Raw genomic sequence first — 10853 nt, forward strand, 5'->3', positions numbered from 1 at the left:
CCCGGCACGGCAAAGAAAGCCCGAGTTCATGTGACCGGCTCTGTGCAGCCCGGGTTCCAGGGAAGCGGGCTGCGTGGTTCCAAGGGTAACAAGGGGGCTGGGTGCTTTTGTGAAATGCCCGAGTGTTGTTTTCGACACGAAAGGACACAATTCCGAGAATCATAGAGTGCTGGGGCTGGAAGGGGCCGGACCCGTCGTTTGGGAGGAAACTGAGGCCGAGCGGGAAGGGACTTGTTTACCCTAAGTTGCTGTGCCAGCCCCTTGTCGGAATGCTCTTTCTTAACCTTCAGGGCTCCCCCAAAAGAAATGGTAGAGCTGCGAGTTGGCGGCTCCCTTTGCTGGACAGGTTCACTTATACGCATATTTAGGGAATACCTACCAGGTGGCAAGAACTGGGGGTGGGGGGGTGGGGGGGTGGGGAGAAAGCAAGAAAGTATAGGCCTCCTGGTTACAAGTGACGAAAACCCAACTGGAACTTAAGCGGGGAAGAAAAGTAGAATATCTTTGTTCACCTAATGGGATCCCTGGGAGGCCAAGGGGTGGAGCTGCCTTGGAAGGCGACAGGATCAGGACTCAGTGCGCTGTCCGCTCCTATGTCTCTGTAAAAATGGAAAGTTATGGATGTGGACGAGGCCAGTGCCTCTGTCGGAATCTATTTCCTTCCCTTCCCAGAGGTTGGACCTCCCACCTACATGTCTTGATGCATTTCCTACCATGCATCAGCAAACAGCGCATACCCCTGCTTTTTGGTATTTTAAATGTGTATGTGAATGTAATTCAGTCCATATCAGGTTGCAACTTGCTTTTTTTTTTTTTTTTTTAGTGCATCATTGTTTTTGAGATATAGTTGTGTTGAAACGAGAATATCTGGTCCATTCCTTTTAACCACTATATAGTATTTCATTGAATAAATACACTCCAGTGTACTTTCCCTCCCCCCGCGAGCAATGAAAACAAACTTGCTGCTGGGAACGTCTGCTCTCACCTCTTGCTGTGTCCGTCGGAGTTTCTCTCGGAGAGACCCCGGGACACTGAAGAGTGGGTGACAGGAGCCCTTCCTCTTCCCTAAGTTCACCACATTGCTCCCAGTGAGATGGTGCCCAGCGACACTGCCACCAGCAGTGCACGGGGTCCTGTTTTCAGAGCCTTGCCGACACTTACTGATAATGGACCTTGAACTTCGTCAGCAGGATGAGTTTGAAACTATAGTCATTATTTTACCTTGTATTGATGTTTGCATTTCCCTGGTTATTAAGAGGGTTGAACATCTAGACATTTGGTTTCTTGCACTTCAAATTTCCTCTTCCTATCCTTTGCCAGTGTTTCTGTTGCGAAAGTCTTTTTCTTATTGGTTTATAGGTGTTTTTAGAACACATATTGTGGCTATAAACTTTGTCACCAGAACTTAATGTGCTTACTGATAGGATTGCAATTTTTTACAGTTTTTGGTTTTTTTTAAATGTCTGGGTTTGAGGTTTTTTGTTTTTTTTTTTAAGTTTATTTATTTATTTTGAGGGAGAGACTGACCAGGGGAGGGGCAGAGAGAGAGGGAGAGAGAAAGGGAATCCAAGCCGGCCCTGCACTGTCAATATTGAGCCCGATGCTGGACTTAAGAACAGTGAGATTGGGACCTGAGCTGAGATCAAGAGTCGGACGGATAGGACTGCATTTTAATCTACCACCTTGCTAGTTGTTTTCTTTGTGTTCCAGGTTTTCAATACTTTCTCTCCCTCTTTCTTTCTTTCTTTCTTTCTTTCTTTCTTTCTTTCTTTCTTTCTTTGCCTGCTTTTGAATAGAGTATTTTTTTAAGTAATTCTATTTTTCACTGTACACTTGTTATTTATACCTCATTTTTAAAGGTTGCCCTAAGTTTTGAAATCTACAGCATTGGGGCGCCTGGGTGTCTCAGTTGGTTAAGCGGCCAGCCCTTGATTTTGGCTCAGGTCATGATCTCACGGTTTGAGAGATCAAGCCCCAAGTCTGGCTTCGCACTGACAGGGCAAAATCTGCTTGGGATTCTCTCTCTCCCTCTCTCTCTGCCCCTCCCCCGTTTGCTCATGCGCGCTCTCTCTCTCTCAAAATAAAAAAATAAAATATACACTTTTAATTTTTAACAACTCACTTCACATGAGTTATACCCCTTTATTATGGTTCGTTAATCTTACAACAGGTTACCTGTGCATCCTTTGTGCTATTGTTAGCATATTTTTATGTTTCCACATGTTATAATCAGGAAGTATGAGTCCCTCTCACTTTGCTCTTCTTTTTCAAGATGGTTTTGGGCCATTTGGGATGCCTTGAACTTCCTTTTGAATTTTATTTATTTATTTATTTATTTTATATTTTATTTATTTTTGATAGGTAGAGAAAGACATTGCTCAAGTGGGGGAGGGGCAGAGAGAGAAGGAGACACTGAATCCGAAGCAGGCTCCAGGCTCCGAGCTGTCAGCACAGAGCCCAACGTGGGGCTTGAACTCACAAACTGAGAGATCATGACCTGAGCGGAAGTCGGACCCTCAACCGACGGAGCCACCCAGGCACCCCTCCATTTGAATTTTAAGATCAGCTTGTGAATTTCTGCAACTAAGCCAGCTAGAATTTTGATGGGGCCAAGAGGTCAACTAATCAGCTAATATCCCACTAAGAAACACCTAGATTAATGAATGTATTATCTTTCTTTTTCAGATGACTGAAAGATGAGATATTAAGCATTAAATTTGGATTTTCTTGTTACCAAAATAAAAGACTTCAGCCACCCAAATAGTTAACTGATTGGATTTTTCTTTGTCTTCCAGTGTATATGAAAAGTGGAAAAATAAAAATATACTTTCCATTTGACATGTTTTATATGAATCTACTTTTACAACTGTACCCAGTCTTGGTATATTTTCCTCCTCAAGATTACTAGTTGTATATTTGATACATTAATATTAAATAAATATTCTGTAATCAGCTGCGATTTTTTGTTATAAACTTTTTACAATAGGAATTGTTCGAAAAAACAAACATGTAAAACAGTATTAAAATGTGAGACGGGGCATCTGGCTGGCTCAGTCAGTAGAGTGTGCAACTCTTGATCTCGCGGTTGTGAGTTTGAGCCCCATGTCATTAAAAATAAACTCTTAAGGGGCGCCTGGGTGGCTCAGTCGGTTAAGCGCCCGACTTCGGCTCAGGTCATGATCTCACTGTTTGTGAGTTCGAGCCCCGTGTCGGGCTCTGTGCTGACAGCTTGGATCCTGCTTCTGATTCTGTCTGTCCCTCTCTCTCTACCCCTCCCCCAGTCGTGCTCTGTCTCTCTGTCTCTCTCTTTCCCAAAAATAAACATTTAAAAAATTAAAAAAAAAATCTTAAAGGGGTGCTTGGGTGGCTCAGTTGGTTAAGTGCCCTACTTCAGCTCAGGTCATGATCTCACTGTAAGTTCAAGCCCCACGTGGGGCTCTGTGCTGACAGCTGAGAGCCTGGAGCCTGCCTCGGATTCCGTGTCTCCCCCTCTCTCTGCCCCTCCCCACTCTCAAAAATAGATAAACATTAAAAAAAATTTTAAAGATCGTAAAATGTGAGCAAAGCTATTTTTTTTCTTAGTTCTTTTACAAATGTTTTGTATGTCATTTTATTATTTCCAATTTATTACACTGTGATTATAAAAAGGAGTCTGAATAAAATTGGTTATTTGGAATTTGTTGCAATTTGTTTTGTAGCCAGTTTTTGTAAATACTTCATGTTCTTGAAAAGAACATAAAACCTCTAATTGTTTGATAGAATTAGTTAAATATGCTTTTCAACTATTCTATATTCTCACTAATTTTTGTTTGTTTTACCAAATATGGAGAGCTATATAGAAATCTCCCATTGTGATTCTTTTCAAATTTGTCCTCAGAATTCTGCCACTTTTTGCTTTATATTTTTGAGTCCATGTCATTAGGTACATTGTACTTTATTTTGTTCATAATGTGTGACCCTTTTTACCTAGAAATGCTTTTGGCATTAAAATCTGTTTCGTCTAAAGGTATTCCTGGTCCATTTTCTTTCAGTGAGTGTTTGCCAGTATATATTTTCTGCCCCCAATTCTTTACTTTGCGCTGTGTTGTGCTGTTAACTTTTAGGTACGTCTTTTGTAAACATCATGTGACAAGATGTCAAGTGTCATTTTGTCCTTGTCTGGGGATTGAGGCGAAGGCCCAGAGCCAAGGACAAAAGGCATAAACTACCCCACCATTTACTTTTGTGTGGCCAGTGGGACAATCACTCACCTACGGAGCCTTGCTGGGAACCCCCAGCTCAGAGCCTACCCCCCACCACACACACATGAAAAGAGGCCTAGAGAGAAGGGAGTTCTCGGCCATCCTTCCCTCTCCCTGTGAGAGAGCTCAAAGTGTCTCTGTGGAGCCCAGCACTGTGCTCGCTGCCCTTTCCAGCCTCCCTCTTCCACCACAGGGAAGAAGAGGAGTGTACATGATACGTGTCCCCTGAAGTTTGTGAGCACAGGGAACATGGCAGCAGATGGCTTTTAATGCAGAGATTTCTGGAGGCTTAAAGACATCACAAGGGAAAGGTGGGGCTACTCCCACCTTGTTCCAGTTCCCTTCGCACCCCAAGGGTGCGATCTAAGACCCAAGCTGCTTCCTGGCCTTCTTGTAAAGGAGCACAGCATTTTGGGGGGGGGGGGAACCTGTGATGCACCCACATTTCCACAGGCCACATAATGGGTGGTTACGCCTGGAAAGAGGGGCAGATATTTCTTGCCACCCCTCAAGGAATTCTTCTCCATGTCAGAGGAAGTCAGGGTAAAGCTGAGTACCACCCCAAGACAACCTCACATCCCACCCGCCTGGAAACCACCATACCAGTAAAGCCCTACAGTCCCAGGTTAAAACAAGCTGAACGAAGTTTCTAAGGCAACTCACATGAGCACATCCTCCTCCACATCTTTCACTCCATGCTTTGGCCAAAGTGAGGCTTTGCGAAGGCCTAAGCTGGAGTCTGGGAGGATCGGAGAGAGAAAGGAGGAAGGATTTGAGGAAGAGACTCTGTGCTCTCTCCACGCAAACTCCCGGTGCCCCAGACAGATCCAGCCCAAACCAGAGTGGAGGGGACACTCAGACCACGTTTGCCACTCAAGTTCAAATATGGTTCAGACTGAGGCTGGAATGAGACCTTTCTGATGATGGAAAGTGATGAAACATTTTGGAATTTTGGCAGAGGTCATTATGGTACCGAACAGCCAGGAAGAGAAGGGCTGACATAACACCACTATGGGGCCATAGTTGGAGGAAGGAAAGTGCATGCCCCAAGGAATGTTGCTCACTAAAACTTCAAAGCATAGAGCTGGATTTCTGTATAGTTGTACAATCTGACAATGTGTCTTTAGACTGAAGAGCTTGTTTTCTATTCACAGTGAATATAGATATATTTGGTTTTTTTCTAGCATCTTATTTTGTGATCTCGGTTTACCATAGCTTTGCTTCTTTCCCCCTTTTCCTACCTTCTAATAGATGAATCGAGTTTTCCTAATACACTCTTCCTCCCTCTGCTAGGATCCACTCTACTTCTATTCTTTTAGGGGCTATGATGAACATTTAAATGTGTATGATTGACTTACAAAGTCTAAATGTAATTGCCCTTCTCTTGAAATCACAAGGACCACAGGATGCTTTCACTGACGTCATACTCCACCCTTCTACACGCTGTCTAGTATTTTAATCCCACTTTGTTTTGTATCTCCCAAATTTATCTTTATTATTGTTTTATAAAGTCCACATGTTACTATTTACCCATATTTACTAGTTTTTTTTTCTCATTATTCCCCTTATGTCCTTCTCCTCCATCCTGTGTTCGAGTTTCTTCTTCCCAAAGGACAGCAGTCTTCAGCAGTTTTTAAGTGAGGGTTTTTATTTTCTGAAAAAGTCTTTATTTGGCATTGCTGGTGTGTGATAATTGAGCAGGGTACAAAAATCTAGGTTGGCGGTTATTTCCTGTCACCACATTGCAGGTGTTCACTCATTGTCTTCTGATCTCTATTTTTATCATAGAAGAGTCTATGGTTAGTTGAACACCCTTTTCCTTTGATGCCAATCTGTCTTTTTCTCTGGCTGCTTTTAGGATTTTCCCTTTGGTTTTGGTGATTCTAGTTTCACCACAATATTTCTATGTGTGGATTTACCTTTGGGCCTCTTGAATTTGAGGATTTGTCTTTCATCAATTCTTGAAGATTGTCATTCTTTTAAAATATTTATTTCCTCTTAATTTCATTATTTTTGTGTTTTTTTTTTTAATTTGAGAATGAGAAAGTGAGAGTTGGGGAGAGGGACAGAAAGAGAGGGAGAGGGGGAGGATGGAGGGAGGGAGGGAGGGAGAGAGAGAGTGACAGAGAGGGAGAGAGAGACGATCCCAAGCAGGCTCCATACTCAGTGCAGAGCCTGATGCTGGGCTCAATCCCATGACCTTGGGATCATGACCTGAGTTGAAGCCAAGAGTCCAACACTCAACCGACTGAGCCACCCAGGAGTCCTTCCTCCTAATTTCTTAATTATCTCTTTGTAGATGAGAATATCTGATTAGATAGATTATGGTAGGTGTTTCTAGTCTATGCTCTTAAACATATTATTTCCGTGCATCATTTTCTCTCTTTGTCCTTCATTCTGAGTATTTTTCTCATCTATATTTCATTTCACTAATTCTTTCCAGCTGTATCTAGATCTGCTGTTTAACCTGTCCACTGAGTTTTTAAAATTTCAGTGGCTATTTTACTTCCAGACATTTTGTTGTTTTTCAAATGTCACTTTCTTTTTAATAGTATCTTGATTTTTCTTATGGTTCTTTTCCCCCCCCATTTATCATGCTTTCCCCAGGCTGCTTCTTCCACTTTCTGCCCTCTGTTAGTTTTATGCCTTATAAAACTATTGCTATGACATTCTATTTTGGATGATCTTTACATGAATTCAAGCTCTTGGACTTTGATCCTGCTGCTTGTTACAGTCTCACTAATGGTGGACTTCTTCCTTCTGGGTTTGCAATTTTCGATTGTGAGCTTATATTGAGCCAGGCTTGTGGTCTGGATTGTGAGCTAGTTCCTCCTCTTTTGGGGTTTCCTTCAGCCAAAACTGTCAAGCGCCATCATTGGCCTAGGTCCGGCGTTTATGTCAATTGATCAGCTGTATGGGTAATGTAAAATTGAATCCCAACCTCCATGAGGTACTGGCTGTCGTTTTGGATTCTCAAGGAAGATATCACCCCATCCACTACCATCTTCCAGAGCCCAGCCTAAGTTTTTTGTCACTGCGGCAGCCGTGGAATTATGCCACTCGGATCTTTAAGAATTTACCATCGGCTACAAGAAGTGCAGTTAGCTGTCACCTCCAGTTATTAGCACCTTCAGGGCACGCCCAGGCTTTCAAGCTAGGGCCACACCGTCCTTGGGCAGCCCCAGCCAATGAGTGAGCAGGTGGGGGTCTTAGGGCCTGGGCGTTTCTGCTCAACGCAGGCCTCCTCTAACAGGAACTATCTGCTCTAGAAGCCTTTGACTGCTTGGCTGAAACTCTGTCAGAACCACAGTATGTTCTGCTTCTGCTGCTCAAACCTGCTTGCCCGTCTCTTTCCTTTCATGGATGTTGGGTCTGTGTCCTGGTCTGAGACTTTGCCTGCAAAATCCTGCTCCCTCCTGCCTTTACCTTTTATAGGCACTATTCCCCAGTAAACCTCCTGCACTTCAAACTGTGTCTCAACATCTACTTCCCGAGGACCCACCTAACATATCATCTTTTAGCGCTGGGTTGCATTTTTTCTGAACCATGTATTTTCTGAAGATGGGGCCTTTAAGGGACTTTCTCTGGAGGAGGTGTCGGTTCCAACCGTGACCTTCCTGGGCCCAAGGCCCGTACACCCTTCTTGCCCCCACCTGTTCGGTGCAGCATCTATTCACATGCTTACAATGCCGGGGTTGTTTTGTCTTCATTTCTGGTACACTAGGATTTCCCTTTATTCCTTTCAAGGCTCTGTATTTAAAATTATGTTTATTATATCCCATCTGGAGTTTCCAGATGTTTATATCAGGTTTTTAAAAAAATGTTTATTTATTTTGCAAGAGAGCAAGCACGAGCAGGGGAGGGGCAGAGAGAGAGAGAAACCCAAGCAGGCTCCGTGCTGTCAGTGCAGAGCCCAACATGGGGCTCGAACTCACGAACCGTGAGATCATGACCTGAGCTGCAATCAAGAGTTGCGACCCTTAACCAACTGAGCCACCCAGGTGCCCCCTTATACCAGGTAACACAACCCCAAATATTTGCATTTGTTACTTTTTTGCCCAATTGTTAAAATAATTTTTGCCCAATTATTTCAGTGTATATATTTAGTGTCCAAATTGTGTTTTTTAACGTTTTCTTTTTTAAAAAATGCTTTTAACGTTTATTTATTATTGAGAGACAGAGCGTGAACAGGGGAGGGGCAGAGAGAGAGGGAGACCCAGAATCGGAAGCAGGATCTGGGCTCTGAGCTGTCAGCACAGAGCCCGACGCGGGGCTCGAACTCACAAACCGCAAGATCACGACCTGAGCCGAAGTCGGACGCTTAACTGACTGAGCCACCCAGGCGCCCCATGTGCTTTTAACGTTTTTAAATAATCATGTGTAAATTGTACAATACTCGGGGCTAAAAGGAACTTGACAATTATGTCAGATCAGGAACTTTCCTTATAGCTGTCAGGGAATAAAGCCTTCTTTATGACTTGTGAGTGCACCGCCTTATCTTTATACATACACTCTTATACACATTTCCAGCCACACATTATGTATGAAGTAGGGGACAGTCTAAGAAGAGGAAAGAAGGAGACTGAGCAAGCATCTGTGGGAAACAGGGGAGGCATCGGTGCCACCTGCAGAGACCGGGGACAGCTGGGTGATGCTGAGCCATGACCTGAGGGGTAAGGAGTGTACCAGGTGTTGGGGGGGCAGGGGCAAGGAGAAGAGGACATTGCATGCGGTGGGGACAGCGTGGTGCCCAGGGAAGACGGGCAGTTCAGTTCATCTGCAGGATGACACAAGAGCAGTTACAGGAGATGAGGACGGGGAGGAGCCGCCTCCTGGGGGGCGGGGGGGAGGGTCAGCCATGTGGGGCTGCAATGTGGATTTTCAGCAGTAGGTGATAGGAGTCATAGGAGGCCTTTAAGTCAGGGAGCGAGGATGCTCAGATTTCCTAGTTAGAAAGGTCACCCTGGGCCAGAATGAGGGATGGAGCGGGGCGGGATGGGGTGGGAGTTACACCCCGGGAGCCCGGGGCTCTGCCAAGCCTTCAATGGTGTGGAATGAAGTCGGATAAACGACAGAGAAAAGGAAAGAGAGAAGGAGACAGGAACCTCGGAGGAGCGTGGGTATCTTCCCAAGAACGGAGGCATAAAAGAACAGCTACAGGGCCCAGCACGATCTTCAAAGATCTTGATGCTGCTGGACCGGTTAAGGCACAGTTGACCCTTCTTGACTTCAGTCTGCCCGGGAACACGACAGAGACGTGGCACTGCTACTTAACAACAGGAAGTCGGAAGGGATGGGGGCCATCTTTGGACACATCAGGAATAGAACAAAGTTGTAGAAAGATGAGGGTAAAGAAAGATGCCGGGAGGAGGCAGGCAGCAGACGGGTACCCTTCTGTGGGCAACAGTGGGTGGCTGAGATGAAGGGGTGGCTGGGCACAACGAGCCTCAAATGTCACTGAAGCACGTTATTTCGGTGCCAGAACACGGGAGCATCCGTGGAGGATGTGGCCTGACCTCAGGTAGGAGATGAGAACTGCCCTGGGATCTGGCAAGTGTAGTAAAGCCAAAAATGCTCCCCTCGCCAAGATGTTCACATCCTAATCCCTAGAACCTGTGGATATGTTACCTTACATGGCAGAAGAGGACTTTTGCGGGCATGATTAAATCAGGATCTTCAGACGAAGGGATTATTCTGGATTAGCTGGGTGGGCCTGATGGAATTGCAAGATTCTGAGAGGGAGGGGCACCTGGGTGGCTCCGTCAGTAGCGTGTCAGACTCTTGGTTTCACCTCAGGTCGCCATCTCACGATTTGGTTTGTGGGTTCGAGCCCTGCGTGGGGCTCTGCGCTGACAGCACAGAGCCTGCTTGGGATTCTCTCTCTCTGCTCCTTCCCGGCCTGTGCTCTTTCTCTCTCTCAAAATAAATGGATAAACTTAAAAAAAAAAAAAGAGAGAGAGAGAGAAAAGATTCTGAGAGGGAGGCAAGAGAGTCAAAGCCAGAAAAAGACGGGATGATAGAAGCAGAGGTTGGAGTGACCCCCACTGAAGATGAAGGAAGGGGCCACGAACCAAGAAAGGCAGGGGGCTTCTAGAAGTTGGAAAAGGCGAGGCAGTGGGTTCTCCCCTGGACTCCAGAAGGAACGCAGCTCTGCTGACACCGAGTTTAGCTCCCTAAGGCTCGTTCTGGACTTCTGACCTCCAGAGGCATAAAATAGGTCTGTACTGGTTGAAGCCACAAAGTTTGTGCTCATTTGTTACAGCAGCAAAAGGACACTCAGCGAACAGGGACCACAGTGCTCTGGCCTAAGGCTGATGCTTCCGAGCAGTGGTGGGGCCCTCCGCCCACGGGGCTGGCCTGGTCTCCCTAACTACTGATGAGGGCGCCCCTTTGGATACTGACCTTCACCCCCCTCCCCCCACGCTCTGCCCGGAGAGCCTCAGGAGTCGGCCCTGAACCACTAAATGGTTGGGGACTTTGGCAGGGTCCTCGGGATTTGTGCGCACAGGGCGTGTGGCAAGAGGGTGTGTGGGGATGTCCCCGTGCAGCGGCGGGGCGGTGGCACGGTGAGCATGGCAGTCACCGGAAGCGTCCCTGCCTGGGGCCACGCTC

This window comes from Panthera tigris, chromosome A2 (genome assembly GCF_018350195.1).
Source record: "Panthera tigris isolate Pti1 chromosome A2, P.tigris_Pti1_mat1.1, whole genome shotgun sequence".
NCBI lineage: Eukaryota > Metazoa > Chordata > Mammalia > Carnivora > Felidae > Panthera > Panthera tigris.